General features: G+C 36.4%; 1 pseudogene; it reads right to left on the reverse strand.

The window, feature by feature from the left end:
• Window positions 1-6,028: 6,028 nt before the first annotated feature.
• LOC149261801 (GDSL esterase/lipase At1g74460 pseudogene) lies at window positions 6,029-6,886 on the reverse strand (annotated as a pseudogene).
• Between the last annotated feature and the right edge of the window lie 4,501 nt (window positions 6,887-11,387).

Genomic DNA, 11,387 nt, shown 5'->3' on the forward strand with positions numbered 1-11,387 from the left:
TCTCTCTGGAGACAATATAAAAAATTATTTAAAAAATAAATTTATAAAATCATTTTGAATGTTCTTTCAAAGTAGTTTCACATTCAAAGTTCACAAATAATACTCGTGTATGAGAGAAACCACCACAGAAATTCCTGTCTAATAGAAACCAGTGCATATGGGTTATTAATATTACCTTTGTTTAGCAAGAGGGGATTCAATTCATTACTAAATTTACGCCCAATTTTTACTACTTCAAATGGGAGTCAGAAGTTTGGATTTAAGATGCTACCTTAGCTTTGATAAGTGTTCCATCTCCCAGATTTACTATAGTTAAAGAAGAATCTATAGAATGTTGAATGGAAATGACTTTAGATTTAGACAATGCAAATCTTTATGCAGAAATCAATCGAGAGCCCAATTAATGAAATGGCGATACCTTTATGTGCTTGACAGACAACATACCCACAAGAATACCCAGGTAGGCTTGATAGCCACAGTTATCAACTATGTAAACCAATTTTAGAGTTAAAATAAATCCTCAGACATAGCTAGAATTTTTAGGGAAAGTTTTAACAAGCCATAATATATTACAAGAAACAATCATCACAACTAGCATTTCCCCCAACAGTACACAACGAAAGGCACTTGAGCATTCTTGAAATATTTGAAGAGTACAAAAAGTTCTTGTGCAAAATGTGGAAGAGTATATAATGGAAAAAATTGTCTTAACATATAAAAATAGATCTGTAATGGAGTTGAACTAAGATAGCTTAGCCAACTCCACCGATGAAAACATCTGCACAGTACCCAAATCACATATAGAGAGATACGATAATGCTATTCTAAGCCCCAAATACAAATCAAAATTAAATGTCGGAACTCAAGAGCAAACTCCAATGATACAAAACTAATTGAATTTACCAATCCCTAAATATGCAAAAGCATCTTAACAAAGTTATTCAAAAGCATCATTATTGTCATCTGGAAGGGGTTGGGCCACAGCTGCTACAAGTTCTGCCTCGTACCTGACAACATAAAATATTGTAAGCCAAAGTTTCAATCTGTTAGAAATGGAACAAATTATTTCAATAAAAGTTAAAAAAAATAATAAGAAAATAGCATTCTACTTACTGCTGCTGGGTTGCAAGGTCTATCTGAACCTCAGGAGGAGAAAGAGCAGGTGAATCCACAAAATGAAGGTTTGGATCCCTATAAAATAACCCATTATAGAATCAATGCAAATTTTTTAATATAACATTCATATTAGGGAGGATCAAAAACTAGATTAAAGGCTCACCCTAAGAGCTTTCGTGCCAAGTACACGAATGGCTTCTTAAAGTTGTAGTTACTTTTTGCAGATATCTCATAGTACTAAAGATTCTTATTTCTATGAAAAGCAACTTGCTTAGCTTTCACTTGCCTATTCTTCACGTCAACCTTGTTTCTACAAAGAACAATAGGAATGTTCTCACACACCCTGAAATTCACAAAGATATTTAGCTAATCAGTTCAGGCAGTTGTGCCACCACACAGTTAAGGGACCTTCATTTCTACTTAGAGATCCAACCCCTCTGCAAAAGAGATACCTGTAAAGATATCTGTGCCACGTTGGGACATTCTTGTAATTCAATCATGCAGTAACATCAAACATGATAACTTCACATTGTCCATGAATACTACAACAAACAAAATCACAATCAATAAATAAGAAGGAAACAAATAAATAGAAGTGGAAAACAAGGAACCCTCGCCAATTCAATCAGGAAAATGCCAACAAAAACAGGAAAATCAAACCAGTATTGATCAAAACAACCAATAGCAGAGTCTGTCTATAATTCAAAATTAAGCTAAATTAAAATTCAAATAAATACAAGTGGAAAAATACAGAAACCTCGCCAATTCAACGAGGAAAATGCCAACAGAAGCAGGAAAAGTAAACCAGTATTGATCAAAACAACCAATAACATAGTCTGTCTATAAGTTCAAAATTAAATTAAATTAAAATTCAAAATAAACAGACATAAACGAGTAAAACAAAGTGCTGATAAAAAGGAACCAAAGAAGGGCTCATAGTTTCTCCATTGTAATTGATATTGAGGTTAAAAGTTGTTGCTACTGAGCCCACACTACATAAATATCAACATGGAAAAATAGAATTGATAAGTCAAAAGTTCTCTTGGGATCGATCCAAGTTTAAATCCGTGTAGGACCTTTTTAAACAAAAAGTTGAAAAGGCACCCCAAAAGCTCAAATGTACAGTGCTCTAATCAACAGGTGTCTACTACACCTGCAGAGGATGACAAAAAACAGTACTTTCGTAAAGTCCCAAGAGACTTGATTTCAAGTGAAAATCAAAATCAGTCTAGCAAAATACAGAAATGGGAAAATAATCAAACTAATTATTGATGTACCTTAACCACATTTTGTCATTAAACCTTACCTGACTAAGCTATAAAGTTGGATCAACATTTCATCCTTGGCTTTCTCAACTTGACAAAGCACCACAGCCTGCAAATCATCAAATCATCAATTCAAGTATCATGGACTGAATAAACACTGAGATTCTATATGGTTGTATTGTGTGCTCATCCACATGGATGTCTTACTTTGGGAACATTTGCAGCAAGATGCCAGAGGTCCCAATCCTGTGAAGAGAAATCCGCGTACGCCTAATTGATGTAGTGTCTGTGCCAATTGACATATAAAATATTTGTGAGTGTATATTTCCACGACCACTGGTCATGCTGATATAAATTTTTTTGGATATATATTGTGCGCTAGTTTATTGATTTTCTAATGGTGTCACCACCCCTTATCACAAACTCAAGTAAAACATGCTGATATAATTTTTTTTTTGGAAATATATTGTGTGCCGATTTATTGATTTTCTAATCGTGTCACAACCCTTTATCATTTATCACAGACTCAAGTAAAACATGTTGATATAAAAGTTTTTGGATATATATTGTGTGCCAGTTTATTGATTTACAAATGGTGTCACCACCCTTTATCACAGACTCAAGTAAAACATACTGATATAAAAGTTTTTGAATATATATTGTGTACTAGTTTATTGATTTTCTAATTGTAATACTCCCCAGAATATTGTAAATATTTTGTTTAACGTAGTTGAAAAAGTAAAAAAAACAAACTGATAGATGATGGTTACCATCTGCTGTATAAATTGACATTTTATTATTAGTGTTCATAAAAGAGAGAAATGATTTCCTAGTCATGAGGATATCATGTAACTTCTGAGGGAAGTTATGTTTTTAATACATAAAAAAACAGTTGTAAAACCCTAACTGCCCCCCCCCCAACCATGGGATAGTTTCCAGGAAAAGGGGGAGAGGGGAAAACTATGCAGGAGAGGACAGGTAGGAGGCAGCGGAGCAAAAGGGGGCTTACTATGTCTGGTGATGATCAGATGGTAAGAGCGCAGTGCACATGCAACTTGTGAAAGACTGTTGGTCTTCTGAGCAAGCTAGGGGGGAGATTTGGTCCCGAAAGACAACCTCAAGGTCGGGAGGTGTGACTAGCTTCGACCAGAGGTGACCACTCCTTGTAGAGTACTTAAATAAAAGCACTCAGGTATGTGGTACCTTGTGTGAAATGTTGATAAATTGAACTGAATTGGAAGGGTCTTGTAAGTAGATAGTTTTCTTTAAGTATTCGCCACTGTTAGATAATTAGAGAAAGAGTCTCATTTACAGGGTTTGATATTTCTTAAAGGTAAAGAGGAAAATATAGCTTTGGTAATATAGTTGTCAAATTGAGATTATCTCACTGTGGGTTTGGGTTTATGATATTTAACTATTCTATATGCCTTCGACACCCTCCCCTATAAATACGTTCATATATCATTTGTGGAAAATTTAGTATTGACCAACTGTGGAACGGGAAGGACAACAGTAGTATATGTAAGGAAAAATTATACAGTTCGGTAGAATGTAGGAATAGAAAAGGAGCTATTATTACTGTTCTATTGAGTGCGGAAATAAATATGAAAACACACAACTACAGTTATTTTACAAAAACAAAGAAATGAAAACAGACATAGACGGAACCACATTAGAGCTACGCGGTACAAGTGTTTTTCTTGAAAATTTAGACATAAAAAAAAGGAAATATACGAAGTTAACCAAAACATTGCTCAGTGTTCAAATCACCTCTGCAAGTTAAGAGACTTCGCGTCAGATAATATAAGAGTTGTTGGTAAATAAATGTTGCATGAATAACCTATTAAATGGAGTAGACTCAAACCCCGGAGTCACTCAGGGTTTTCAGGGTTTTGAACCCTGAATGGACGCAAGCAACTTCCAAGGAAAAGTACCTCAATATAACTTCCCACCTGTTTTGAAATAACTTACCGAGGGGTAAAAACCCTCTAGCAAACTTCCTGGAAACGACAATGTGAAGCGAAACTCATAGCGGGTTGAAACCTGGAGAAATGAAAAGACCCTAAGATCTGTTTGGGGTATGACTCCAACAATTCGTATACAAAAGCCAAATTTGATTTTACAATAAATTCTTTTAACAGACACTCAAAATTATTTATTGACCTATTTTAGAAGCTAGTTCGAGGCCATATTCTGAGTCTGGAAACTTTGAATTTTCATTACAGAAAATAAAATTGAATAGTACCAAAACAGATAAACATACGAGAATATAGGAGGATCCACATAAGAACTTTGAATATGTAATGGATGAAAGAAGTTCCAATATATACACAGTTTTGGTTTTATACCACAAATAATTGTAATACAACCGAGAGATAATCTTATAAACTATAGTCAAAAATCCTTTACATATTCCAAGCAAGAATAGCAAAATTTAGATAGAGTTGTGTATCTGAAGCTTAGGATCCTTGCGGGAACTAAGCCCACTTCAAACCGTAGGAAATCTAAAGAAACATAGTATAACTCTTCAACTAACAAAGGAAAAACTTCCTTAAGAGACACTAATCCTTTGGTGCCAGTATGATTTTAACAGAAAAGCCAAAAAAACTGTGATGGGTCGAGGCCATATGGCAGGCTAGGCCATAATTTCCTAACCAGAATGATTCTTACCTGGTCGCTGTCGAAACATAACACTGGAGGAGCACCTTCCCCATTGGTATAGGTGCGAGCCTCAGAACGGTAAGCAGACACCCTGCAAGGTTATAATCCCACATAAAAGGAGTAAGGAAACTGGCAAATAATAACGCAAATAACAGGCTTACCTGAAAATAGTCTCGACCACCTTTGGACCATGAGATCAAACTACAAAGACATCAATTCCACCATGCCGAGTGTGTCTAGTTGCATAGGGGCTAAGGTAAGGGCCACAGCAGAGCAGGCTTCGCAGGGAAGCTACCAGAAGAATGAGGTCAATACCATTGCTTTCTGGAGAAGAGTAGAACCTCGAGGTAGTGCCATCATAGGATCGCGAGGAGTGTGCTCCACCGTTGATGAGGCAGATATTCCAGGGGAAGTGAACGGGACCGGACAGTCTGCTCAAGCCATGTACAGGGTGGAAGCAGAGGAGTTAATGGCAATCACTGTGAGCATGGAAGGCCATGTGATGGAAACAGCGTGAAACACCCTAGGGTGTTATGCATCAAGCCGCATGGAATGCCAACATTAAAAAAAACATAAACCATTGAAATTAATCCAACCAGCTAAATAGCCAAGTCATCAAACATTAATTTGTTTAATAAGTGTGACGAGATGGTAGAAACAAAAACCATTAAAGTTGTAGCAGTGTCATACGTCGAAATAGGTGTCGATAATCAAGTTATGCATTGTACAGTAAATTTTTTTATGTGACGGTGAAAATAGTAAATTAATATAGTAGAGACATGACACTAATGGTCTCACCACCCTTTATCAGAGACTCAAGTAAAATATGAGCCCCTTCATCACAGATTCAAGTAAAGCATGAGCCCCTTTACTTGAGTGCATGTACTTGAGTGCATGATGAGTGATGAGATCACTACTCGAAACCTAGAACATCAAGAACATTAGTAGACTTGGGCACAACATATATCCAAAAAATAGTCTCAAATTTAAGCTTCAGGAAAACTCACCATGAGTTTTTGGCGCAATGTTGAAATAAGATAGTCTATGAAATCATCGGGAGCGTATTGCCAGGAATTAGCCTCCACAGGGAGCAAATAATTGTTGATGTAGTCATTGCTTCCGATGGACATTAAATAGATGGATTCACTAAAGAATTTCTCCACTTTGGCATGCCCGATTTTATTGGAAATGGACATCTTGGTCCCTTGAAACAACTCTATTTGGCTACACAAATAGAGTCGTTGAATCTACGTGAGCATACAGTCAATAGGTGAGAAAATGAAATTAACCAAAAAAGAAACTGGAGGAGCAAGTAATGTTGAGTAGTTATTACAAAAATATATCTTGTTTTGTTTAGAATGCCTCTGCCACCCGAAGCATAGTTGACACCTTGTATCAACACGGTGTTGTCATCAGTGGATGGATCTAGGATTGGTGCCAGGATTGGAAAACCTGTTTTCTCAGCTGCAATATTAGCAACACCCAATCAAATCAATACCTCCAAAATCCCCAATATACAAATAAATATTCACAAGGTGAAACAAGTTTAATTGTGGAAGCTGGGGGATGTAAGAAATACCAACTATATCACAAATGGTTCGACCATTGGTGTATCTGCCAGTAGGCATTCCGTTACCATAATCAATGCCATACCATGGATAATTAGACTTGGCTAGACTCCATGGTAGGTGATTTTTGTTTCTAGCATCTAACAAAGAGTCCCTAAATATAAAGGATACAGGCTTTATCTCTCTTTCTGCTTCACCTGTGACAGCGTTTAACGCCACCACCATCGTGATTGCCATGAAACATGTACTCACTGCCTCAATCACAAGCCTCTCCATTTCTCCCCTCATATACTCAAAATGCTTTGTTGCAATTGTTGTTGTGTTCGAATTACACATCGCGATCCTCTGGTATTTATAATAAAAGGTGGTGATTTTAGTATTGCTATCCAATACATAGAGTCAAGTATGAATATGACAAGAAATAGACGAAAAGTGGAGGAGGAAGTATTAGAATGGATAATCGTTAAGGTGTACTATTCAGAACAACTTCCACATAACCACGAACTTGCATGCAGAGGGTGGCGGAGTAGTCTTCATGAACTACTGATATTTTTTACATCGCAGGAAATCATCCTCGCCACCTTCCTTATTCTGTGTCATATGGACAGGAGGTATAATTGTGTTTGCCACCTTAGATTGCCATTCTTTATGTAATGATCCACTACCAAAGGCTTTCTCTACCTCTATAACAGCCCGCACCAAGGTTGACGAAGCAGACACATCAGATGGGATTTCCATATGTACTACAAAGAGGGACAAAGAAGGTACTGGAGACAGGTCGTCCTAAAAAGAATGACACACGTAGCTCAGAAAGTTAGGAGGATAATAAAAGCTACAGGAAATATCGAGGGATCAGATATATGGATAGATATGGAAATGGTGGTGAGAAAATCCTATCAGATTCGGTTAAGGGGAATTTTTGAAAGTTGAATATTTTCAGGGAGGTAGATACAACCTTACGCACTGATGAGATATATATATGTGTGAGGGTATAAAAATCGATAGAGCTAATTAAAAATTTAAAATTAGTTGATGAAAGAGATCACGTCATAGCCAAAATGACAGTTAAGAAATTCATACGGAAAGTGCCAACCCATGTGTCACGAGTACCAAAACATGAAAATTTGAGTCCATACCATTCCAGAGAATTCCAAGCAGGGAGTAAGAAAACCGAAACCTTACCAGAAATTAACCCCAGAAAAACCAGGAGACCTGCAAACCTAAGGACCCATCTAGAACCCTGAACCTAAGAGCTCTAGAGGTGAAATGAAAATGGAAAAGCCTTACACTGTAGCAGGAAATATTCTGAAAAAGAATACCATAGTATCATGGAAATTAGGAACAATCAGGACAACAACATATATAACTATAGCATATACACCAGGAATTCCCTATTCTACAGCGAGCATCAATGCATGGCCAAGAAATAATGAAATGGTTTGTAAATATTGTGCATGGGAATTTCAAAACAAAGACTTCCTTAAATATCAGGTAAGAACTCTGCAATAGTAATTCTAACCGAGAAAAAAGCATTTTAGCTTTACCATATCAATTGCGAGTAAGGAACCACTCAGACTGAAACTAAAAAACCATAGAGATGATATGGAAAAAATTGAAATATAGTAGCACAACTCATCAAATACAGGAAGGAGAACTGATACCATACCTATGTGCTCTTCACGAGGCCTTCATTGCAAAAAGGAGAAGCCTGAACCATCAATACCACCCGCAAATCCAGACCCAACGAAGAATGTTCTTCTTCAACAGGAAATCTTAGAACCAAAATAAGACTGATACTCACTTAAACAGGGAAATAAGGTTATCAAATACACATCCGAAGCAGAATTAAGATGACCAGAACGATACTTTCTCCTGATACACTCCAAAGAGTAAGACAGAAAGAAAAGGTTCAGTCCATGCTAAACATGGACGAGAAAAGAAACCCGCTCAGGATGATGAGAAGAGGATTAAAACCGGTAGGCATCTATAATCATGGAGACTCAAATCTATGGTCATGGATGCGAGTAAGGAAAAAGGTGAAAGTTCAATGAATGAAATGAAAATGCGAGAAAGTCCTGCAATTGTTAGGCCATAACTAGTATGCGAGGTGCCAAAAAAGATCTAACCAATTTAGAATCATACCACGCGCCAGGCAAAACAGAAAGGGAAAGGCCATACGCCAGACTAAAGATGGCCACACGCAGCTACAAGGATAAAAACTGAGATCCACTCATCTAGACAGGAAACATTAATGGTAGACTAACTAGACCAAAATGATGTTATGAATCATGAAGACATCTTACTTGAAAAACAAAAGACATGCGTAGGGTAGCTAGATATAGGGAATGCCATGCGCAGAGACATGGGTCGTAGCCATAAATCAAATGCAGAGAGATATTCCACATTCAAAGCCACGCGCTGAGAGATGGTTCAAGGCATAAGGCCTCACACAGAGCAGCAGAGTTCTCATGTTGTGCTTCAACTTCCATTTTCATTCAAACAACTTTATCCATCATTGCGAGCCACTGAAATCCTACAATTGAAGTCATAGCATTAAACAATGCTAATCTTTATTACAATATCTCCCACTTCCAAAACTCGCTCCGGTTAGTATTGGAGCTTTGTGAAAATTTCTTTAAATAGTCACAAATTAGCACTCAGAAATAGAAAAGTAGGTTTCCTTAGAGAAATCTTGGAATAGGGCTCAATATTAATATAAAAATATCCTTGGACTACTAATGAAAATACCTCAAAAAATAGTGAATATTCCTTGATTATGCCAGTGAGTTCAACCACAATAGAATCTGAAATTACTCCATAGATGTGATTCAAATTAGGCCTCAAAATAGGTAAAAATACTCCACAAAACCTCAAGTATACTCCTCAGAAAATCCATAATAGCCTTAGATCAATCTTAATAGCTCACATTGAAATTCATCCTCATCCATAGGTGAATGCGACTATTCCTCACCTACTAGAATAGAGATAATTCTAGGATTGGATAAAATTTCAATGCACTCCAAGGAGATGTCAAGCTCAAATATAAAGTGGAGAAAGTTTCTAGAGGGGTGAACATCATCCTAACACATGGCGCCGAAATAGACAAAATGAAACTTGAATTTTTAAATTTTGGAGCCAAAAAAATCATCCTTAAAAGCTGACATGGGATTCAAAGTATTTAATCAATAATCCCTTTACAAAGTCTTTCTTTGTAAGTTAAAATTAACTAGGATGATCCTTAATAATCCCAATATTGATGTTAATCAACCATTTGAGAATAAGTTCCATTAATTCACCACAACATCAAGTTGCCTTCATCAAACTCATTTTGGGGATATTTACCATACTTTTGAGGCACTAAATTTGATCAAGCATATCTCGTCAAACATGAGTTATGTGGCATTCCACCTACCATTGGAAGCGACACAATGAGGAGAATAAAATGAAGATGGTCTTGGACCCAAAAACATTGATTCTTGCATCCAAATTCCTAAATGCAGAGTATCATGGCTACACTACAATGGCTTGCTTTCTTCTCTTCCTTTTAGGGTTTCATGACCATTGGGTATTCCTATCAATGAAATCCATAGACGGATATTAAGAGTGTTTCAAAGACTGAGGTTGGGATAAATGACAACAACATTCAACAATTGATTGCATCAATTATTTGATTAAGCAATCTACATATGCTATAGTTCTAACTATATCCATCCATTTATGTTTAGACTGAGATAAGACAATAATATAATTGTGATCTCTATTTTCTAAAACATTTATATAAATTTTTTTGTAGGCTAGAAGTGATGGGGGATTTTAACTGTTGGCCTAACGCAAGGGGTGCCTTAACAGTGGACCCATTAACCATCAATCCAAAGTTGAGTGAGAAAAACGTTTCTATAACTTAATGTTGATATATATTATTAATTTGTTGATTTTGTGTATAACCATATTTATTCTTAAATGTGTCTATAAATAAATTTTAAGGAAACCCATTAGATACCTTTAATGTTAATCAACCATTTGAGAATAAGTTCCATTAATTCACCACAACATCAAGTTCCCTTCATCAACTCATTTTGGGGATATTTACCATACTTTTGAGGCACTAAATTTGATCAAGCATATCTCTTCAAACATGAGGAGTTATGTGGCATTCCACCTACCATTGGAATCGACACAATGAGGAGAATCAAATGAAGATGGTCTTGGACCCAAAAACATTGATTCTTGCATCCAAATCTATCTCGATGGATAAAGCTCATTTTGCCAGCTTTTATCTTTTGGCCCTAGGATATAGATACATTTTGATTGAATTAATAGAGATCTTTTTAAACCCTCTTTGGTAGGGGAAATCTAAGCCCTAATTCTCACAAGTCAAAGCCCTATGTCAGACACTATTATGAGGCCTAGAGAAGCCTTTGCTAAGGATCTTTCAAAAGAAATTAGGTGGCTATGTTTCGAGTTTCATTCAACGCTCTGTGGAATTTAATATAAAACTACTTCATTCCTTATAAATTTTTTCAGTGGCATCTTAATGAGTGTAGGAATGTGGTTTCATTTCAAACCTCCTAAGGCAGCATGAGCCTATGTTTCAAATATTTTTGGGAGGGTCTTGTACTTCACTAAATATTCCTCTTCTCACTAAAGTGGGGCATCCATGTGTTCTCTTATGTTGGATTGGATATTGGAGTGATGTCACTTGAAATGGTTTTTCAAATTTCTTTCTGATGTTGGATCGAGGCCTAATCAAAGGTGGGTCTAATGATCGTTTATTATA

The sequence above is a fragment of the Pinus tabuliformis genome, chromosome 6 (genome assembly GCF_031772625.1).
Source record: "Pinus tabuliformis cultivar Carrire ecotype Pingquan chromosome 6, CPIR1, whole genome shotgun sequence".
Taxonomy (NCBI): domain Eukaryota; kingdom Viridiplantae; phylum Streptophyta; class Pinopsida; order Pinales; family Pinaceae; genus Pinus; species Pinus tabuliformis.